General features: G+C 33.3%; 1 protein-coding gene and 1 long non-coding RNA gene across 2 annotated transcripts in view; one reads left to right on the top strand and one right to left on the bottom strand.

Moving 5' to 3' along the window:
* LOC139813476 (uncharacterized) overlaps positions 1-25409 on the top strand; it is a 396598-nt gene that overhangs the window by 356270 nt on the left and 14919 nt on the right. The gene's annotated exons all lie outside the window — the stretch shown is intronic.
* On the bottom strand, positions 17477-23507 carry LOC139812713 (uncharacterized). The gene is made up of 4 exons (XR_011731925.1): positions 23371-23507; positions 21885-22002; positions 21709-21798; positions 17477-19840 (listed from the first exon to the last, which is right to left on the bottom strand). It is a non-coding gene; the product is annotated as an uncharacterized lncRNA (long non-coding RNA).

Below are 25409 nucleotides of genomic sequence, written 5' to 3' on the forward strand. Positions count from 1 at the left end.
GGCCTCAACCGTCCGACTTCGCTTACGTCCTTCCCTTAAGTCATCGACTTCGTATCGATCATTGATTAAAACTTTTCGAACTCGAAACGTGCCCTTAAATTTTGGATGTAACTTCTTGCTACTGTGACGTCCTGGGTGATGCGAGTTGGCTCGATCCGGCAGAACGTCTCCGTCGAAATCAATTTTTATGAGTTCTTCTTGCAGTTAAGGAGGTAGAACCCCAGGATAATTAGCTGTTGGTCGGCGATGTAGATTATGGCTCCTTGGATCCGTCGAAGGTAGGTAATTCAATAATCTTTATCTTTCTTTTGATATAAAAGAGTATGATATTTATTGTAGAACTTTTACGATACAAGTGGCTTATGTGGGAGGATGGAACAAGTATAAGATATGTGACCTTTCCTGGCTCGTTCTACACTCTCCGTCGAGAGGGTGAAAAATTCTGCTTTTATACAATTTTGGAAACGGTAGTGGGAGGTGACCGCACCTCGTTACAATGAGTCATAAGGCATTGTCTAGCGGATGTGAGTCTACTTCTAGGGGTGTGGCTCGCTTGCCAGCAATGAGTCATGGGGTGATGTCTTGAAATTCATTACCTTATATGGTCATGCGTTGCGCTCCGCTTCGACATGTCCATATATGGTCTATGCGAAGACTAGATTCACTCGAATGAGTCATACAGGTGACTCATCTGAATTCCATTTTTATTCTTTAGTCTAACAACGGTTTGTATTAATTGTAAGAGCGATACCTACTTTCATTATAAAATTTTAATATGGCTTTTATCATAAAGGAAAATAAGAAATCTTCAATATTTTAGTTTTAAAATGTGCAAATATATATTAAATATTATTTAAGTTTTTTTAGACATACTTTACATAGGGTAGAATAATTCAATAGTACAATTAAAGTCATTATTAGTATGCCTAAAGTATAAAAGATATTGCTCTCTTCGTCTAACAGTTACTATAGTATATCTGACTCTCTTTTTCTTTCTTTCAGATCGTACAATACTCGCATCTCGCTTGGATTCGTGTTCCTTATGCTACGCATAATACAATTTTATCTTTCTCAGGTTCGTGAGTAACGCTTCGGCGCTTGACGTTCGAGGTTTATATTAACTTTAGTAAGTATATATATATTTGTTAATAGTAATATTGATAAAAGTGATGTTAGCGGTGTTAATAATGATTCTAATATCAGCTTAATAATATATCGTGCAGATAGAAATGGTCAGCATTCTCATTAGTACAGGAAATCAATGAAATTAAATTGTTTATATATATATATATTATATATATAAGATTTTTATTATTCTTATATCTCATGAATGGTTGGGAATTTGATAAGAGTGTATAGGAAATATATTGTAGGACTTTTACTAAAGTATATTATAGCATTGAAAAATTTTATTGTTAATATACGTGTTTGTTAATAACAAATTATTAATTAAATAAATTGGTACTCTTTAATTCGCATATTGATATTGTTATGTTCTCTTTATTTAAGAGGTTTTGGATTTCTAATATCATCTCGTTTATGAGCACTCTTTATTTTATTGTTATAAATATTTCGTAAATAAACAATTGCAGAAATAAAAGTTATTATCATTTTTCGTAGATGTACTAATGCAGAGTTTACGTGCGCGGTCAAAATTTGTATTTACCGAAACGGGTTTTTATAATTATGCAAGCAGTTCGATTCGACCTACAAAAAATGATAATAACTTTTATTTCTGCAATTGTTTATTTACGAAATATTTATAACAATAAAATAAAAAATGCTCATAAACGAGATAATATTAGAAATTCAAAACCTCTTAAATAAAGAGAACATAACAATATCAATATGCGAATTAAAGAGTACCAATTTATTTAATTAATAATTTGTTATTAACAAACACGTATATTAACAATAAAATTTTTCAATGCTATATTATACTTTAGTGAAAGCCCTACAATATATTTCCTATACACTCCTATCAAATTCCCAACCATTCGCGAGATATAAAAATAATAAAAATCTTATTATATATATATATAATTTAATTTCATTGATTTCCTGTACTAATGAGAATACTGACCATTTCTATCTGCACGATATATTATTAACCTGATATTAGAATCATTTTAACACCGCTAACATCACTTTTATTAATATTACTATTAACAAATATATATACTTACCAAAATTAAAATAAATATCGAGCTTCAAGCGCCGAAGCGTTACTCACGAACCTGAGAAAGATAAAATTGTATTATGCGTAGCATAAGGAACACGAATCCAAGCGAGATGCGAGTATTGTACAATCTGAAAGAGAGAAAGAGAGAGTCAGATATACTATAGTAACTGTTAGACGAAGAGAGCAATATCTTTTATACTTTAGACATGCTATCAATAACTTTAATTATATTATTGAATTATTCCACCCTATGTAAAGTATGTCTGAAGAAACTTAAATAGTATTCAACATATATTTGCACATTTTAAAATTAAAATATTAAAGATTTTTTATATTCCTTTGTGATAAAAGTCATACCGAGATTTTATAATAAAAGAAGGTATCGCTCTCAATACAAATCGCTGTTAGACTAGAGAATAAAAATGGAATTAAGACGAGTCACCTGTATGACTCATTCGAGTGAATCTAGTCTTCGCATAGACCATATATGAACATGTCGAAGCAGAGCGCAACGCATGACCATATAAAGTAATGAATTTCAAGATACCACCCTATGACTCATTGCTGGCAAGCGAGCCACACCACTAGAAGTAGATTCACATCCGCTAGACAACGCTTTATGACTCATTGTAAAGAGGTGCGGTCACCTCCCACTACCGTTTCCAAAATTGTATAAAAGCGGAATATTTCACCCTCTCGACGGAGAGTGTGGAACGAGCCAGGAAAGGTCACATATCTTATACTTGTTTCATCCTCCCACATAAACCACTTGTATCGTAAAAGTTCTACAATAAATATCATACTTTTTTATATCAAAAAAAAGATAAAAATTATTGAATTACTTACCTTCGACGGATCCAAGGAGCCATAATCTACATCGCCGACCAACAGCTAATTATCCTGGGGTTTTACCTCCTTAACTGCAAGAAGAACCCATAAAAATTGATTTTGACGGAGACGTTCTGCCGGATCGAGCCACCTCGCATCACCCAGGACGTCACACCAGGAAAGGTCACATATCTTATACTTGTTCCATCCTCCCACATAAGCCACTTGTATCGTAAAAGTTCTACAATAAATATCATACTCTTTTATATCAAAAGAAAGATAAAGATTATTGAATTATTTACCTTCGACGGATCCAAGGAGCCACAATCCACATAACCGACCAACAGTTAATTATCCTAGGGGTTTTACCTCCTTAACTGCAAGAAAAAAGAACTCATCAACGGAGACGTTTTGCCGGATCGAGCCACCTCGCATCATCCAGGACGTCACAAGTTGAAAATTTTTGGTGGCAGCGGTGGGATTGCCAAAAAGGCGATCCCGACTGAAAGGCTGGAAAGATTGGACATCTGGAAAGCATCTTTTGGGACAACACTTCAGTTCTCTGGAAGCTGAGTGAGCCAGTAGCGGAAGAAGAAGCCGATTGCTGTATTCATTCTACAACATCCTGTCTCTACTTTAACGAGAAAAAGATCTTTTCCGGAGAGCAACTGCAGGGATAAGGCTGCGAGCGTGTGGACAAAGCTTCATGGAGTCGCGCATAACTATTATTCTTCTTTTTATTATCATACAATACATGTAAGTGCAAACTTGCCAATATTACGAACTTTTACATTTCCTTTTAACAAATAAGTAATTATAATAAATAAAAATGGCTACAGACGGAATAAATGATTTAACTAGACAGATAGGCGACATGAATATTAACGCAACCGACGCAAATCGTAGAGCTAATGCGCCGCATATAAGTTTGCGAGATGCAGCCGAGACAATTCTCCCGTTTGATGGAAAAAATATGCCCGTCCTACAGTTTGCTAATAGTTGCATGCACGCTAAAAATATGATTTCTCCTACCGCTGAATATGGACTTGTTCAAATGATAAAAAATAAATTAGTCGGACCTGCATTGAGGGTGGCATTAAGTGGAGAATATAATGATATAGAATCTTTGTTAGCAGTCTTAAGAACTAGATTTGCACCAGTTTATTCTTCGTCACAATTGCACGGGGAACTTGCTAAAGTAACTCAACATCCCGACGAATCAGAAGTCGATTACAGTAGCCGAGTATCAATGATCCTGCAACAATTAAAATCTTGTTATCAAACCGAAAATCCGAATCAGGCATACAATTTTTAAATTCTGCTGAAAGCAATGCTGTAAGAAATTTTCTAACTGGTTTAAAAACAGATATTTATACAAGAATGTATCCACGAGACGCAATCACTTTAAATACCGCGATAGAATCCGCAATAAAAGCTGAAACGGAGTATCAGGAACACGCGCAACGTATAAAAATAACGGAAGGACTCATACAATCAATTCGATGCAATAGTTGTCTCGGATATGGTCATGATACTTATTCATGCAGCACTATTAATTTTCTCGCGCAAATATCTCATGTGCAATGGCAACCAAAAGTATTTCGTATTGTAAAAATTCTGGACATGTACGAGCGGAATGTAAAGCCTTACAACCGCGAATTTTGAACCGAAATTCCTTATTAAATAATGTTCGAAATCCTTTGATAAATAATGCCACGCGAAATATGAATTTTCCAAATTTAGCTAATCCGCGAAACGCTGGTCTAATTTGCCGATACTGCAAAATTCCTGGCCACAGTCTCGAACAATGTCGAAAGAGACAATATAATAATAATCTGCGGAATCAAGGAAATCAATATTTCAATAGAGAAAATAGAGCTTCTGAAAACGTACGACGTGATAGAGCCCAAGAGAATTCGGGAAACCGAGATCGGGCTCAGCGAGTAGGCGCAGCGCTGAACGAACGCCCGCGAGTGCGCCTGGTCAACCCGGAGAAACCTCAAGAGGAAACGCAAGTGTAAAAATCTGTAATAAGATCGGGAAACCACCTTCTGTCGTTTTGCCAAGTAAAAATCTTCTCGATGAACGCGCTAGCTTTATGATAGATACGGGATCCGATATAAATTTGATAAAGGAGAATTCGCTCCATGAGAATGTGCCCATCGATAAGAAAATAGTATTCGAGCTTAGTGGAATAACTAAAGGACGAACACGCACGATAGGCGTAGCTAAATTACGCATTCTCGATGCTGATACATGGTTTCATGTAGTTCCTAATAATTTTCCAATTAAGTCAGACGGAATACTAGGCACGGAATTCTTCAAAAATTAAAAGGCAACTATAGACTATTCGAGGGCTTGTCTGGTTGTGAACGGAGTATCGTACTATTTCCATAACGACGAAATCGTCACAATTCCCGCTAGAACGCGAAAACAAATATTTGTTCGTGTAGCAAATCCTGAAATAAAATGTGGATATATTCCAAAATTAGATGCCGGATCGCAGGTGTACTTAGGTAACGCCGTTGTCTCGAATCGTGATGGGATAGCACATCTATATGTTATTAACTCATCGGACGAAAACGTAGAATTAGCGATACCGACTGTAAAAATATATCCATTCAAAGAGCTAAATAACGAAGAAATGGACGCAAATGACGCAGAAGAAGACTCGAAGGACAATAAAACACGAGTTAATCAAATAATACAGCTACTACGTCTCGATCATTTAAATGCGGAAGAAAAAACTAGTGTCACTAGGCTAGTAACAAATTATGCGGAACAATTTCATTTGCCAGAAGAATCGCTAGGCGCAACTAGCGTATCAAAGCACCGAATATTCACCACTGACGATAGACCAATCAACGTCAAGCAATATCGATATCCTCAAATACATAAAAAAGAAATACAACGACAGGTTGACGAAATGTTGGAAAAAAGTGTGATAGAGCCATCGAGCTCGCCTTATAATTCTCCTTTGTGGATTGTACCGAAAAAGGATGATTCTAAAGGCAATAAAAAATAGCGTCTCGTAATAGATTTTCGAGCGCTTAATGAGAAAACGATCGGTGATGCATATCCACTACCAAATATTGTCGATATACTCGATCAGCTTGGTAGCGTGAAATATTTTTCAGTATTTGATCTAGCTTCTGGATTTCACCAGATATTAATGGACAAGACTGACAAGCATAAGACTGAGTTTTCAACACCGTACGGACATTCTGAATATAACCGTATGCCGTTTGGACTAAAGAACGCTCCTGCTACTTTTCAGAGATTAATGGATCAGGTATAACAGGCTTACAAGGAATTGAATTATTTGTATATCTCGATGATATCGTAATATATGCTAAATCGCTTCAGGAACATGAGATTAAATTCCAACAATTAATGAAACGACTAGAAGAAGCAAATTTATCCTTACAACCTGATAAATGTGAATTTTTAAAGAAGGAAGTTGCTTATCTTGGACACGTAATAACTGAAAATGGTGTACGACCCGATCCCAAGAAGGTAAGTGCTGTAAAAGAATTTTTGATGCCAAAAACACGAAAGAATATTAAGCAATTTCTCGGTCTTGCAGGATATTACCAAAGATTCATAAAAAACTTTTCTAAAATCGCTAAACCTCTTTCGGATTTAACGAAACAATTTATTGCATTTAAATGGAAACAAGAACAGCAAGAAGCATTTGATAAATTGAGACACGCTTTGTGCTCAGAACCAATTTTGCAATATCCTAATTTTAATGAACCGTTTATTATAACTACTGACGCATCAGGATACGCCATTAGTGCAATATTAAGTCAAGGCAAAATAGGAAGCGATCTACCGATAGCTTACGCATCAAGAGTTTTAAATAATGCAAAAACAAGATATTCGCCTACAAAAAAAGAATTATTAGCTTTAATTTACGCCGTGAATTATTTTCGACCTTATGTTTATGGACGTAAATTTACATTAGTAATGGATCATAAACCATTAGAATGGTTAAATTCAGTATCTGATCCCACGTCACGATTAATGAGGTGGAGACTAAAATTAGCGGAATACGATTATCAAATAAAATACAAACCAGGAAAAATAAATAAAAATGCTGACGCTTTGTCCAGAAATCCTATCGAAGAAATTAAACATGTATATCCTTTGAATGCAAAACGAGCATTATCATCTTCAAGTGAAGCCTCAGTAGGGCAGGAACATAAAAAACAAAAAACATTTCACCCAAGTTTTAAAAGAGCAATGGAAAGTGAAGGATCAGAAAATCCAGCGCCGCATAAAAAAACAGACCTGATGAACCACCTCCTTATATAGATTCAGATTTAGATAGTGAAGAAGAAATGTCACCTAGAAGTAAATTTTTAAAAGCTTTAGACAGTAGCAGTGACAGTGGAACAGTTTCATATTATTATGAAACCGACTATGATACCGACGATCCAGAAATATGTCAAAAAGGTGAAAAGAGAAAACATGAGAGTAGCTCTTCTACCCACATAAGACGCAGAAAGTGAAAACATAAGAGAACAAAGAAACACCGTAAAGATTCTAGTCCAAAGGAACTTGACGAATCCCGTGATGACAGTAAAGACGCAATGTTGCATGTGGATGAAGCTGAAGGGCGCGGCCCGCAAGAGCGTCTTAGCGATGACGACGCCGTCTATGAGCCGCTGCAGGAAGCAACCGCTCCCGACGACGCATGCGCTTCACGCAAGAGACCGAGCAAAAGCCACACAACGGGTGTCCCGAAAAAACGAATCGATAATAAAAAATTTTATGATGAAAAAGAAATGCATAAACAACAAGAGGAATTTGAAGATGAGGCTATGGAAATAACATCACAATCTAGCGATAACCATCCAGCATATACTAATATTGAAGTACAAGCTGACGTTCATGCACCACCTTCGCATATACGAATAATACCAAAATCAAAAGTAAAAATTGATAAAAAATTACAAAAATTGCCAGATGACATTGACGCTATTGAAGTAATAGAAGAAAATATACCATTAAATAAACAAGAATTAAAAACAATGGAAGTAGATACTGATAATGAAATGGATTATGAAATAAATAAAAAACCATTAGGATACCGTGAACAAAAAACGCCGAGCGATGATTCGACAGACGAAAGTAATACGAATAAAATATTTTCACCTCCTTCGTATAAAGCAGTTCCTAAACCTTTACAAATAAGCAATAAAAAATCTGCGAAAACAAAAGATACTACTCCTAATAACAAGAACTTATATAAAAAAATTTAAAAACAATAATTTATACAAAAATTTAACAAAAAAAAAACAGGTTTAAAAAGTTTAAATTATAATAAACAAAATGTTAAAAACAAAAACTTATACAAAAATAAATTTAATCAAAAACAGGTTTAAAAAGTTTAAAATAATAATAAACAAAAATGTAATAAAAACTTAAAAGTTTAAAATAATATTAATTATAAAATATTAATGCAATTGACACACTATTAGGAAATATTGTCTAACAAATATGATTGAAAATACATACAAATACTTGATTATTTACTACAAATTATTATTATTATTATTATATTAGGCATTATAGACGCGCGCTTTATGCGCGCTATTTAGCTTTAATATTATACTATTAACTTTTCCATACACATAACTGTCAAAATATACAATGACAGCCGCTCACGAAGTAAGCGTAGCCAGAGAACCAATCAGCATCGTGGAAAAGCACCAACAATTAATAAATTTCGATAAATTCGAATATTGATTTAACATGCCTTTTCAGAAATGGAACTAGAACATTAACGAAAAAGTAGTGAATTAAAGACTTAAATTTTATAATGAAAAATACTCTCTTATTTACGCTATAATTATTAATTGCATATTTTAAAAGAGCAGTCGGGAGACGCCACGCCGAATTTTACACTTAATAATTCAGCATATATTGGTTGCTTCTTTCTGTACGCATTTCTCTGTTTATGTATGTGTACGTGCGCGCGTGCGTCGTATATATGCACATATTATAAGAATACACATAAATGCACACATGAGCGTGCATGTGACACAAACACATTTTAGTTTAACTATAAGAATACACGTATACATGCGCACGCGCGCGCAAACCCACAAACACATTTCAGTTTAATACTAAGTATGAAGTTATAACAGTTAAACAATTTAAATACAGAATTTTCTATGACATCTAAAGCGTGATTGAGAAACGCTTGGCGTGGCGTCTCCCGACTGCTCTTTTAAAATATGCAATTAATAATTATAGCGTAAATAAGAGAGTATTTTTCATTATAAAATTTAAGTCTTTAATTCACTTCTTTTTCGTTAATGTTCTAGTTCCATTTCTGAAAAGGCATGTTAAATCAATATTCGAATTTATCGAAATTTATTAATTGTTGTTGCTTTTCCACGATGCTGATTGGTTCTCTGGCTACGCTTACTTCGTGAGCGGCTGTCATTGTATATTTTGACAGTTATGTGTATGGAAGAGTTAATAGTATAATAGTAATAGTATAATATTAAAGCTAAATAGCGCGCATAAAGCGCGCGTCTATAATGCCTAATATAATAATAATAATAATAATTTGTAGTAAATAATCAAGTATTTGTATGTATTTTCAATCATATTTGTTAGACAATATTTCCTAATAGTGTGTCAATTGCATTAATATTTTATAATTAATATTATTTTAAACTTTTAAGTTTTTATTAAATTTTTGTTTATTATTATTTTAAACTTTTTAAACCTGTTTTTGATTAAATTTATTTTTTGTATAAGTTTTTGTTTTTAACATTTTGTTTATTATAATTTAAACTTTTTAAACCTGTTTTTTTTTGTTAAATTTTTGTATAAATTATTGTTTTTAAATTTTTTATATAAGTTTTTGTTTTAAAATTAATTTTTTGTTTTTAAATTTTATTTTAAATTTTAGTTATTAAATTTTTTGTATAAGTGTTTTTATTTACTAATTAATTTTTATTTTCTGCATTTAATTTAACCTAGTTTAGGCAGCAGTCGGGAGTTTTTTTTGTTTAAAAAACAATTTTTTAATGTTTAATTTTTTGTTTTTAATTTTTATTTAAATTGTTTTTAAATTTTTTTAAAATTAATTTTTTGTTTTTAAATTTTATTTTAAATTTTATTAATTTTTATTTTCTGCATTTAATTTAACCTAGTTTAGGCAGCAGTCGGCAGTTTTTTTTTTACAATTTTTTATTGTTTAATTTTTTTGTTTTTGTTTTTAATTTTTTTTATTAAATTTATTTATTATAAATTTTTGTTTTTAAATTTTTTTATTATAAGTTTTTGTTTTTAAATTTTTATTATAAGTTTTTGTTTTTAAATTTTTTTTGTTTAATTTTTTATATAAGTTTTTGTTTTTAACTTTTTTTATAATCTTTTGTTGCTGCTCCGGAGATTTTAATTAATTATTTATTTATTTCATACTTTTAAAAGCAATATATATATATATATATATATATATATATATATATATATTGTTTTTACGAGAGATTGATGGTTCTGTGGATAGTGAGCAAAGTGAGAGTAAAGTCCCTAGAGCGTGACGTATCGTATATGTAAATAGATACTCTGTGGGTGGAGACCTGCGCGAGACGGACAAGTTTTTGTCCGATCTACTCTCAATCTCTCGTTGGACGGAGTATATTCAGATTGTCCCAGAGGACCCTTGACGCTCGTGAGAAGCTAGAAGGGATCGCGATAAACAATAATTACTGCTTTATTAAGCATTATAGAAAAAAAAATAACTCAGAACTTTTCGACTTACAATTAATATTGAAGAGGAATAACGCTGTAATTAGTGGGCGGTCTTTAAGTAACACTTTATATATTATTAATGTGTATTGGTCAATTTATAGATGCTTGTTTCTTAACTATATAATAAATTTGATTATCATCTCTGTCCTTTATTAATCTTCATATATGCTTGATGTATTTTTTTATTAAATTCATAAATGTCCATTCTTCTAATGTCTGGTTTCTTATCTTCTCAGATAATGAGGCGCAACATTGCTGCCAATATGCACATTATAAGTACGGCGCAACCATGCTGCCAATATACATGTGTGTAGCGCAACCATGCCGCCAATATTCATCTGTGTGGTGTAATCATCCTTTTCTTCTTTTTCTTCTTTTTCTTCTTTTGTATACATGCAAGTTTTAATTATTAATAATTAATAAAATGTAGTATTGTATAATATTATATAATATTACTAAAGAATATATAAATTACTATATACTTACCAATATATATCTCATTATGCAAATCCAATAAACGGCACATATTTGTACTATAATTGTTTTAATATAATAAAGTCAAAAATAGACACCTAAACAATATATTAATTAATAAATACAATAATTATTAAATATAAATATAATTCTGTAACAATAATTATTAAATATAATTCTGTAAATAAAAAAGCAATTAATGTTAAGAAAAAGTACAGTATTTCCCGGTTTTAAAACTGACTTGTCACAATTATACGATTCATGCTAATAGTACAATATTTCGAATAATTATACGATTGCGAATAATATGATATTTCCAAAAATATTTTATCTCCTTTTTTTTTACTTTTTTTGCAAGTTAATGGAATATTTATCTAAAGCTCTATATTTCGATTACAATAATAATATAAATATATAAATTAAATTATAAATAAACGAGAGATACAGTACTCATAATACGAGACATAATGTGTGCTTTTTATTTAGCGACTCAAGTCGACACAAGCGTCATTCTGTCTCTTTTTTCAACATCTAGTGAGCAACAAAGATAGAATGACGCTTGTGTCGTTAACTGGAAAGCATCTATTGTACAATAATGTTACAGATAACAATTTTCAAGGAAATAATAATATAATGCAAATATTTACCTGTTTTACATTGTTAATAGAAACATCTATTTTCTTATAATGTTTATTATTAACACTCTAATTTTCGACACTTTTATAAAATATACGACGAAAATGTGTAGTAGAAAACGCACTGTCGTTTTAATATGTACACAATGTTATGTTCACAATAACATAACAACATAACCTAAAACTGTATTGACCGCCACTTCAAAATGACATATGGCCCCAGCAGACTAGTGCGATAGTGTCGCGCGATATCCAATGAGCGTGCAGCAATGAACAGAAAAGCTGTACGTTCTGCCGAAGCTCAATAGAGGTAACAGGAAGTCACTAAAATTCCCCATGCAGATGCATATCATTGGTTAATCAATTTCCTTTGTAACTCAGTCGATAGCCAATAAGAGGACATATAAATGTAATATATCGTTTTTTCGCTTTTTGTTTAACACAACGATTAATGATTATTATACGCTATAAAACTTGCTTGATCAATAAGAAACTTATATACGGAAGCACATATCGAAGTATGTTGTAGTTATTGAGAACTAAGGTAACAAAGGTTCGGCCCCAGTGAAACGCATACTCCCTCGTCTTCGCCAACCGAAGGTTGGCAGCAGCCGGGAGAAAAAATCGGTAAATAAAAAATTCCCAAACAAAAAATTAAGCAAGAAAACAAATAAAAAATTTAACTTGAAGGAACGAACACCACCGAGAGAATTACAGAGACCAAGAATAAGAGAAATGGAAGTTACTTCTGTTAACATTATAGACTCCCGAGATCACATATGGATGAAGAATGATAATATAATATACTTTATAAATACGAAGGGAGACCCGATAGATGAAATAGGGAAAGAATTAATCGATAGGAAAATATGCCAAAAACCGAAGAATTTTAAAGGAATAATAGGACATGTGTTAACATCAGAAAAGAACAACAAGAAAATTTTTGGAATAATAATTAAAGAAGAATTAAACGATCAGATTCAAGAAAAATATGTAGCGCATGGATTTAGAGAATTAAAAAACGAAATAATGCGTTTAAATATTTCACATGCGAGCATATCTGAAAACAATAGCGATATAAAAATACTATGATTCAGAATACGATGCATTATAAGACTTACATTTTTAAATACAGACATTCAAATTACTGTATGTAAGGGCCAAGTGTGCATACCCGAGCTCAAGGATAGACCGCGTATCATACGTGAGTCCCACGAATCCAGTGTCGGAGGACATAAAGGAATCGCAAAGACACGGATACGTCATAAATATTTTTGGGAAAATATGAAAAGTCAAGTTGAAAAATTTATTCAAACCTGTAGTAGTTGCCAAAAGAAAAAATTAGTACGCGTAAAGACTAAACAACCGATGATTATAACCGACACTCCTGTAGACGCACTTGATAAAGTTGCTATGGATATATTAGGGCCTTTGCCTATTACTGATAATGGTAATGAATATATTTTAACGATTCAGGATCAATTAACGAAATATTCAGTTGCCGTACCTCTTGTGCAAGCGAACTCAGAGGAAATCGCAATAGCATTCACGCGTAGATTTATTTGTCAATTTGGAAGTCCCAAAGCAATTTTGACGGATCAAGGTTCAAATTTTACTAATTCAATGATGAAGAAATTTGCAAAATATTTTAAAATAAAACAATATTGCACATCTGCTTTTCATCCTCAATCCAATGGCTCGTTAGAAAGAAGCCACCATGTATTAACCGAGTATTTAAAGCATTATATATCTGATGAACATGATTGGGATAATTGGCTCGAGCATGCTATGTTTTCATATAATACTAGCGTACATGAGGGAACAAAATTCATACCGTATGAATTAGTATTCGGCAAAGCCGCACGATTGCCATCTGAAATAAAAACAGAAAATTCGGTAGAAACGTATGACGATTACGTGAGCGAACTTATTGATAAATTAACTGATCTAAGGAAACTAGCCGTGTCAAATTTAGGGTTAGCCAAAACACGTTATAAACATTATTATGATAAGAAATTAAAAACACAAACGTATAAAGTAGGAGATTTTATATATTTATTAAAACTTAAAAAAAAAAACAAGTTCGATGACGAGTATACAGGGCCGTATGAAATTGTGAAAATCCTAGAAAATAATAATATTAAAATATTAATTCCACCCAATAAAATTAAAATATAATACAAACCTGCTCGGATTGCAGATCAGAAATGAAGGAAAAAGAATACACAATTACTGGTTTAAAAGGTAATCCTGGAATATTTTTCGAGGCCGTTGGAGAAATGCGTACGTCCGAGAATTCTTGGAAGATGATCTACATCGACTTGCGCGATATTAAAAGTGCAACGGCCAAGCTCGAACAGCAAATGGACTTGATATTACAACAATGTGGCAATCACAATTCGCACTGTGAAATACGACCACGATTGACTTCATTAATTGCCAAATTAAATAAGATAAAGCAGTATCAAGACCATATACGTGAACTCATAGGAGAATCCCGCACAAAACGAGCTCCCCTGGAATTTGTTGGACAACTTAGCAAGATATTATTTGGAACCTTAACCATCGAAGACGAATATGCCATGCGTAATGCAATAATGCACGTAGAAAATAAAACTAACAATCTCGCTCTGCTACTCGTGAATCAAACTGTAGCAACGCGAGCGCGTTTCGGGGAACTGTACAACGCTACATGGGAGATAAGAAAACAGCTTAGCGCAATAGAAATTAAAGCGATGTTAAATCAAAGGCATCGATATTTTTGGGAAGTTATGACAAAACTCGATACAGAAATACTACAACATGAAATAGATTTGAATATTCTGATCAATGGAATATTATTTGGAAAGCAGGGATTTATCCACCCACGTTTAATTTCACCGCAACAATTAATAGAAAATTGTAAGTTAATAAAAGAACAGAATCCTCATGCAGAATTTCCGGTGAATACTGACGAAATCGGAATGGATCAACTTATACAAATATCCAATTTACGAATTGCCTATTCTGGAAATCGATTGATTTATATTCTGCATATTCCATTATTAATTCCTGGAATATATAAAATGTATAGAGCCGTACCATTACCTGCTAAACAAGCATTCGATGAAACAAAATTCGCAATAATTAAATCTGACGCAAAACATATTGGAATAAGCGAGGACACCGATAACTTCTACGAGTTCCGAGAAGGGGAACTGCGAGAATGTATATCCAGCACCGTATTTATCTGCCCAGCTATATTTCCTTTGAAAAAGATACGGCAAGCGACAAGTTGTAATATTCAACTCTTACTAAATAAGAATATAGAAATGGAATATTGCAACATAGTATTACAAAACCTACGAGAAACATACTGGAAAGCCTTAACTACGCCCGGAAATTGGATATATACTGCAAGAAAACGAGAAATAATCCGTATAGAATGCCAACAAAGCAAACAGGAAAAGATAAGTAATTCTGGCATTATTTTCATACGCCAAGGATGTAAAATTAAAGCAGGGACTACTACGATGAGCCATCCATCTGTTCACTCTATAGAATTCGTACAGCATTATACTCCAATGAACAACCTAAGCATTTTATAATTGTACGAGCCTATCCGTGAAAAATATCAAATCGACCTGGCAGAAGCGACACGCGAATTATGGACAATGAATAATAGCCACGTATCAACGACTTTTGATGACATCATTGAGAAGGCACGCCAGATCAAGGATAGAAAGATGCAAGAACAAAGACTCATCACCTACAGTGCAGTAGGATGGGGCACGAGTGTTCTCGGAATACTTGTGGTCATTATCTGGATGATAAGCAGGACTTCTTGGATCAGCAGTACTGCGAATTTATTTTATGCACGATGCTACCGTGACAAAGGAACCAAGGGACCTATTCCTTGCTCCTCAGTAGAGAATAAAAGCCGAGACACCGAGCCCGAATGCGAACAGTCTGGCTCAAGAACGGGAACACTCCAGTATAATCTACGAGAAGAGGCACAAGAAGCAGAGACGCACGGACGACTTGAGAAAGCACAACAATAATTCGTAAGTGACCAAACCACACGACTCCGTACCAAAATTTAGTCTTTGGTTTGTGCTTACTTCACAGGATGAGAAAGAGCAGCTGTCATAGCAACAATTATAAACGTTGGCACAGGATACTGGGACGACTCCGCCGGATTATTTTGACCATGCCTGGAATCGACGAAAATCTACCGATGGACCTAAGCGCAGCGCAGTCGTATCGACGATCGCCAATTCCAGTGCAGCGAGGACCACCGGAGCGCGACACCAGATCTCCTGGCGTCGACGTCCATCCCAACATGGACCGTGACTGGCCCGGCCCAACTGATCCTGAGGTTTTCGCCCGACCTCAGCGTCCGCCGACACCGGCGAACACTATCTACGAAGTGCCGCGGATGTCAGTGGCATCCGTGGAAGCAGCTCTAACCCCCGGAATGGAGAATTTGATCGACGAGGTGCTTGACGAGATCAACCGTGAGTCTCCCGTCGATGACAGCTTGGGCAGCGAGGTAACAGGCACCGTCAGACTGCCTGATGTCTTCAGACCTCCACCCCGTTATGCCAACATCCCGGCAACGCAGACGAGCCACGAGTACGTGGCAATGGGATCATCTACGCGAGCGGAAGCATGCAGCAGCCGTGGGTCGCATTCTCTGAGCGGCCTGATTACATCAATAAGCAGCCCGCTTGCCTTAGGAGAACCATGTGGATCGTACGATCACTTCGCTGAACCTGCAAACAGACATCATATAATAGGTGAGCGCCCTATGCTTCCCATACCGCAGGGCTCGCCACCCTTTCCTACACAACCACCACTATCAATACCAATCTACTATCGCGACTATTCAGATCCACTTGTAAGACCGGCCTATGATTTTATATGTCACTCCGCGTGGTATGCGCAAGTCGCCGCAGAACTCGCGCTGTGCGCAGATTGTGCAACAAGTGAACACACATTCTGCATTTATAATCGACCAAACGCCGTATTGCGACAGTTACACCTTCTTTCGCGAACTTTCGTCCATACAACCTTACATTGCGGTCGATGTTACAAGTTATTGATAAAAACCAAACGCGCCATAGATTGTCATGAATGCCGCACCACAATAATAGATTTGCACGGGCGTACCGAACATTTGACTTATCAGATTCTGTGCGAGGCTGTTATCCCTCGTGGAACGCGTTAAACGATACACGATACATACTTATAAAATACGTTTGCGAGAAGCTACCCTACTGAAAAAATTCTATTGAGGTCACAATTGAGAACTCAACAAAAAATGTATTTGAGAACATAAATAAGTTCTTAAATAAAATTATTGAAAATTTCCTCATATGAGATCGAGATTAACAGATCATATGTGACAAGTAAAAAAAATTTTTTTTAGAATTTTTAAATTATAATAAATATAATTAAACTAGTATAACATAATATCCATATTATAAATATTTTATATCCATATTATAATGTTATAAATTTTTATTCAAGTATTTCATTTACATGTTTTATATTACAATGACATTGTTAAATAGGAAATTATAATATTTATATTGTTAATATTCTTTCTTTATTGGGATTTAATATTCGAAATGTATTTATATAATATATAATTTATAAATAATACAACATGCGGAAAGATAACTGTATAACCACATGTTCAGAAAACAAATTATTAATAAAATAATAAGTTTGGCACAGCAGCAATGTACATATCGTTTTTTATATTTATATATACACAAATTTTTTCTATGTCTTTTGTTGCAACTGTGCGCAAGTCCATGTCAATACTTATGATTTTACATAAATAATTACTTTCAAGCATTGGTACCGCATTTATGTTATTACATATCGTAAGTGCAATGTTACATTCAATATCAAGAATAAACGAAATAATTTTGATGTACTTCCCATCGACTAACTGAGCATAAGAGTTATTTGAGCGATTATTCTGTTGTAAGCATGACGTATACAGACAACCACATTTCACTATTCGATTATAAATTTTAGCTGAATGTACTGAAACATTACATTTTAATGCTATATCATGTTCCATAGCACTACCTGAGCCAAAATACATAATGTTATCATGTTTTATACATTTTTTAACTCGCATAATTGTGAGATCTTCACAAAAGCTATTTGTTGCTTCGGATATATTATGCTTCATTCTACTTTCTACAATTGACATGCTACACTGAAAATTAGCATATCTTACAATTTGTTGGTTTATTCCTTTTGCACTATGTATAGCATTTAATAATTTATTATTTTTCGATTCAAATGGGAAAGTAGAATGAGCCCATAATGGACCCCAATTAAATACACTTTTGCTAATGTGTAATAATTGGTGCACATTATATGTCATAGCACGTTTTTTGTACAATGTTTCTACACCTAGCACAAACTTATGTAGCGACTCATCAATTTTGTCTAATTCCTCTATTGATAGGGAAGTTTTTAAAAGGCCATATAAACTTTCTGCTAATAATAACCAATGCTGCAGAATTTCATTATTTACTACAGTTCCAAATAGAGGTACACTGTAGTATAATAGCCAATTTTCCCATTCTCTTGCTTTCCACTGATGTCTATCTTTTAATGATCTTGTTAATCGACATAACTGATTTGGAACTTTAATTTCAAGCAAAAGAGAATTTAGTTGCTCAATGTCACTTCTCTTCAGTAATTTTAAAACACATTCAGTTATTTGTTTTGCAACTCCGGCTAAATAACAGTGCAAGTAATCTGGTACAAAACCATCGATTATATTAAAAAATGGCAAGTTAATTAGAGATGTAACATTTTTTATACCCATGATAACAGTTCCGGATTTAATAGCTCGTTCGCCGTTTATTATCGTACATACAACGTCTCTCTCTATTGGACGATAATGAAGAATTGGAAATCTCACGCATCCGTCATGCCATTTTCCAGGATGTAAACACCAACTACAGGAATTGTAAGCATTGAATTGTACTAATCCTTGCATTGGAGCACGAGCTACAGCATCGACACAACATATGAGCATGTATAATTTAAGTAATCGCTTCTCTCCATGGATTGTACATTCTATCCCCTTTTCGTTCAACATACTCATTTCTTTAACAAATATATGTAAGAAAGTATTCATTTCTGGTTTATTCTTACCAAACCACATTCCACATGTTATCACGTTTTTCAATCGGAATTGAGGTGGTAACTCATTGATTTGGATTTGTATCGGCCATATAGAATCCTGAGAACTTTCAAATCTTGGTGCACCATCCGTATTGAATACAGCAGTGACATATCGATTTCTTTCATGTTCAGATAAGTTGTTTACAAACTTTTTATAACAATATCCATCATAAATATCTTTAATTTCTCCAGTTTCATTCAACCTCTCGCGCACAATATAATTATAATAATCTTCATGGCTCTGTATAAGATTTGAAATTTCTTTTGCAGGATCAAGAATCACAAAAAAGTTAGAGGAAGATAAATTTGAGACATTAATTGATGAGGCGCACATATTACAATAAACCTCATTACCAATTTCTGTTTTCTTTCCCAAATAATTGTTACAATTAGGACAAATTGTATGGAACTGTGCCTTATTTTCAAAATTAAACAGTTTGTCGATGAGATAACGTGATTCTGGCAATATAGGACTTTCAAATATATTATTGATCAAACTTATTAAATTACTAATTGCAGTTAAGGGTAGCATGTAAGTATTACTAAACTGCAATATCATTAACATAAGTTCAGCACAATTTGTTTTAATCGGAGTTGTAATTGTTTGCAAATTATCTGAGATTGAAAGAAATTCCAAAATATTTCTAGCTGTTGTCTTGGAATGTAAGCTACTAAAATATTCTTCATTACTTGACGAACATTCCTGAAGTGAATTAAATGATTCCGATTTGTCACAAATTTTTACCTAAAACAATTTATGTAATAATGATGATGTTGAAATTATAAATACTAATAACTATATAAGATGTCCCATTTTAAAGAATCCAGGCAAATATCTTGAAAAATATGGAAGATACGGAAAAACGTTTCATACAAAAGTTTTATGACTTCGAGACGGACATAAGATGGTACCATTATTGTTTGGACCTTGGATAGTCATTTGAAGGTCACATAAAGATCACCATCAATCTCTTAAATTAAACCCCCCATATTTTATTACATTTTTTTATAGCTTATTACATTTTCTTATAGCTTACCTCGAGAGTTCTTCGAAACATTATAATGAAGTATTTTTTCATTAAGTTTTTTTGAGTTAAAGACTTGAAAGTTACAGCACCACCGGCATTAGCATTACCCAAGGTGTACCATACAGAGATTGCCCGGTTGGATCTACACTTCTTTTATATGTGTTTGTTTTTTTTATAATAACTGTTCAAAAGCAGAGATGCCAGAACAGTTACTATAAAACGCGCGACACACATACACACACACACACGCACACACGCACACACGCACACACACACACACACACACACACACACACACACACACACACACACACACACACACACACACGCACGCACGCACACACACGCACGCGCGCGCGCGCACACACACACACACACACACACACACACACACACGTAACTTTCAAGCTTTATAACTAAAAAAATACTTAATGAAAAAATACTTTATTATAACGTTTTGAAAAGCTCTCAAGATAAGCTATAAGAAAATGCAATCAAATATGGGGATTCAATTTAAGAGATTGATGGCGATCTTTATGTGACCTTCAAACGATTATCCAAGGTCAGACCAATGGTATGTACAATCTTATGTCCCCCCTCAAAGTCATAATACTTTTATACAAAATATTTTTCCGTATCTTCCATATTTTTAGAGATATTTGCCTGGGTCCTTTAAAATGGGACCCTGTATATTAGGGTGTTTCTTATTTATACGATAATAAAATATTCTTATATTTACATTTTTATAGATATTATACATTTTTTCGGTCTAAAAAGTTAACAATTGGTATAAGAATCACACACAAAAAAGTTCAGATTATAAAAATATATAAGAATATTTTATTATCATATAAAAATAAGAGACATTATCCTAGTATATATAGGACGCTTTATCCAGCTACGGAACACTGTGTTACACAGCGTCGCCCAGTGAACTCTATACTATACTGGAAAGTAAACTGTCGTGCTTAGCGCTTACTAGGGACAGAAAAAGGAGAGACGGTAACTTTCTTCCGTTTCTGTCTCAATCCAGCAATTTTTGATTGGGCAATAAGACTGGCAAAAGAGAAACTGGCAAAATGAGAGAAAAGGACGGGTTCGGAATAATTTTCACTATCACTTGTAATATTTTCTTCTATAGAAGTTCACATTTCGGTATAGTATAGACTTCAGTTCCTTGTCGGATCCAAGTGTATGAAAGTATGAACCAATCGTATAAAAGAATCGCTAAGCGATTGCATTTTAGCTCTATACGATTGTGTCGTAGTTGGAGAGCAATCGCTCAATAATTCTTTCATATGATTGGTTCATAATGTTCGTATACTTGGATCCGGCGAGGAATTAAAAGCAAGAACCAATGTTTAGGTGACACTGTGTAACAGTGTTCCGTAGCCGGTATTCATAGTCGGTTCTTATTTCAAGATCATCTTAAGTAATGTCTTAAGATGCTAATATGGCTCTGTGAGTGGCTTATGACATCTTAAGACTGTACTTAAGATGATCTTAAATATATATAAGAATCGACTATGAATATCGGCCATATTTGTACAAAAAATTTTTATAATAAAGATGTGCTATAACTTACTTCCTCAATAACATCATCGTCAGTTAAAGAAATGTTTATGTTATTAATATTGTTGTTGTGCTCTGCTTCTTCACAATGTTTGTGTGCAACCTGTACATTTACATTAAAAATAAGGACATATTTTGGCTAAAACAACTTGAAACTTTCAGAAAATATTAAACACAAGAAAATATTACATTTTCATTTTGGTTACGTGTCCTAGCCCATCGTTTCAACCTGGACTTTTGTGAAGCAGTAATTGCATCGTCACCCTCAATCAAATATCTCTTTCTGGTATTTCTTTTATTCTCCATTCTGTAATATTTTAAAATTGCTATTAAAGTCTGTAATCAAGGCTGCGGTTCATTTAACGCAACAAATGCTTCGAAGCGTTAAGTGGACCGTAGTGTAACGCAGAACGCAGCAAATAATGGCAAAATCTATTTGTGTAATAGAAAACAAATATTACATTTTATGGTTTCCCTGGTGGAAAAAAATATCTCCAAATTTCTCTATGAAAATTTTAAGACTTCTCAGCATTGTCTAGATTTTTTATATGAATTTGGAGCATTTTTTAGAAACACTCAGAATAATAATGAAATATTTCCGATTTTTTTCACCAACGTATCTTTTTCGAAATCTAAATAAATATGAAAAAATCACACAATTCATCAGAAATTCTCAAACATACAGAGAGAATGTACTAATATTCTAAAAATCTTCATCCAGTTATTTTTTAGAGTATCTGAGAAATTTAACGTATTTTCTCAGAATTTTGCATAAATCTAAAGTATGAAAATTATTAGAAAATTTCTGAGAAAATATGATAAACAATGAAATACCAAACAATAGTAATATATAACACTGATATAATTTTCTGTAAAATTGCCTATTAAATAATCCCCGATAGGAATATGACCCAAATATATATTGTACAATAATTGCATCACGAAATAGAGGAATCTCACATTTTTATGCATTAAGATGTTGCATAATGCAGCAGTTTTGTCGGGATAAAATTTCTAAATGATATTTGCCAAAAATTTATAAATTCAATTCAGGATATAAATTATAAATCATGCAGTCTTAAAAAATTATTTTTTGTTAAAAACTTCTTCCTTTTAAAATTATAATTTCAGAATATTGTACATTTTTTTGAAGCGATACATATTGATTCATTTTTCCACAATTATATTTCAAAATATTTTAAAAATAATAAAGCTTAAATATATTTATCAATTATTAGGTAATTTCTTTTCAAATTATGAAAATATTCCGCTAACATGATTTGCCATTATGCTGTAGTTTTGCTAAAATACTATTTAGAAATAAATTGTGCAAATATATTTATAAATATTTAATGAAAAGTATAAATTTCTACATATATTGTTCCAAATGTAAACACATAACAGCATTCCTTTCAAATTTTGTCATGTAATTTTGTTTTCCTATCGGGGATTAATTGTCTGTTACACAAACGTATTACATTGCAAAATTGCAAATTATAATATTGCTGTAATGCTACTGTTTTTTTTTGTGGTTAGTTCCCTCGGGTGAGGGAAAATTAGTGCCTTCAGCTAATGCTGCTGTTAGGTTTGATTAGAGGTTAGTTTGAATGGAACAAAGTCAGAACTTGCATACTTCTAAGAATTTTTTTACTCACTATTTTTAAAACATATTTACCGGCAATAAAAGTATGTAGATGCTTTATTCACTCTTCTCACATAGCGCGTTGCTTATAAGTTTTCAAGTCGTTATCCTTTAAATTAGTACAGATGATCACATTAATGCCTTCACTTCATCCAGGCTTTTCAAAATATACTTTATACAAATCACTCAGGAAACAGTTTTAATATGACGCACATAAACACAAAGTATTCGTCCTTCTTTACAATTAGATAAACGTACTGAACTTGTTTGAACTGGTCAACTGGGAGTGCGTTCGAAAACATCACCCGGGTGCACCACGAGTAATGAAAATCTATAGCATGTGTTACGTGCACTATAGGATTTTCTAGGGTTTTCATCTATTGGGTGATGTTTTCGAACGCACTCCCAGTTGACCAGAACGCAGCCCTGGTGTAAAACGGGGCAGATGGCGGTTACGCATGCGACAACTCGTGCCTGGCAACACGGCAACAAGGCATCCGCCTATTGGTTACCGATCCCTACGTAGTACGAGATACACGCGGGCTCTTTTCACTTTTGATGTCGTGCTCGAGATCTCCCGCGACTTTACCCGGTAACCCGGTCTCAGTAGTACGCAGTAGTCTGAGATTTAGCAATTGTTGCTTTTGGCATATTACTGCTGTTGTCGATAAATACACGCTGTGATCTCTATTAATAAATATAGTGTTATTATACATATATCCGTGAATATAACCTAGTGTAAAATACATTTAATGAAAAATGAGCGGAAATCCTACATTCGCTTGTGTCAGATTTATGGACACAAAAACGGAAAGTTTTTGCGTGCCAATAGACTTTGTAAAAATCAAAAATAGCCAAAAAAAATTGGTATCCTTTAATCCAAAAGACGAGAGTGATTTCCATAAACATAATACATATTTCGTAAAGTGGCAGTGTGCAAATAAATGCAACGACGATCACGAACATAATGGATATTACAGAGCTCAAATTGGATTTCTAGCTGGTAATAAGACAATTTAGTACTCATAATAAGTATCATTTTTTATTTAAATTTAAGTCTTGTTTCAAACACATTATGTAAAAGTTACAATACATAAAATAATGGAACAACTATTCTTTGTTACATATAAATTCTATTTATACCTATACTTGATAAAAATAAGTAGCTCAATAAAGAAATAAATACAGCTTTTTATAGTTTAAATACAGGAAATAATTATAATTTTAGAAAATGAAGCTGTCGCTAAAAAACGGATGAAGTGCGAAAGAATACGCTATGCCTCACAGAAGGTGGATGTAACAAGTTCTGATTATAATGAAGATTCTTCTTCTGACATACAAGGGTTGTGTCGTAAAAAGATAGTAAGTTTATCTTTACTTACATTACTATAATAGATACAAAAAAAATAATTATTAAGAGAATCCCTCATCCGTCTGTATTTTTAATTCTGTTCATTTAACACAACGGAAGGAACATAGAACGAAAATCGTGATTTTATTTGTAATACAAACGGCTGAGGGATCCCTTTAAATGTACTTTTTCAGATTTTTTGCTATTAATAAAGCAGGGAGCACAGACTTCTGCATAACGCATAATGCATAAGGCGTAAGGAAATAAAACAATTAGAGTTCTTCATAGAAATGAAGCACTCTGGTTTATTTCCTTATGCGTTATATGCAGAAGTCTGTGTTCCCGCTTAACATTTTATTTCATATTTAAAATATTAAACTTTATTCACAAAACAAGGGTAAAATTTGTATAAAAGACAAATGGTAAATTATAATGTGAACACCTGGGAAATGCACTACTTTTTTATTAATAAGAAATTATAATTTATAATATTAATAAAAAAAGGAGTGTATTTCCCAGGTGTTCACATTATAATTTACTATTTGTCTTTTATACAAATTTTACCCTTGTTTAGAATAAGGTCTTGCAATAGTCATCTTGAGAGAGAGAGAGAGAGAGAGAGAGAGAGAGAGAGAGAGAGAGAGAGAGAAAGAGAGAGAGAGAGAGAATAATCACCGATGAAATGTTATACTAGCAGAACATATTTCAATTGATTATATAA

The sequence above is a fragment of the Temnothorax longispinosus genome, chromosome 5 (assembly GCF_030848805.1).
Source record: "Temnothorax longispinosus isolate EJ_2023e chromosome 5, Tlon_JGU_v1, whole genome shotgun sequence".
In the NCBI taxonomy this organism is placed as follows: domain Eukaryota; kingdom Metazoa; phylum Arthropoda; class Insecta; order Hymenoptera; family Formicidae; genus Temnothorax; species Temnothorax longispinosus.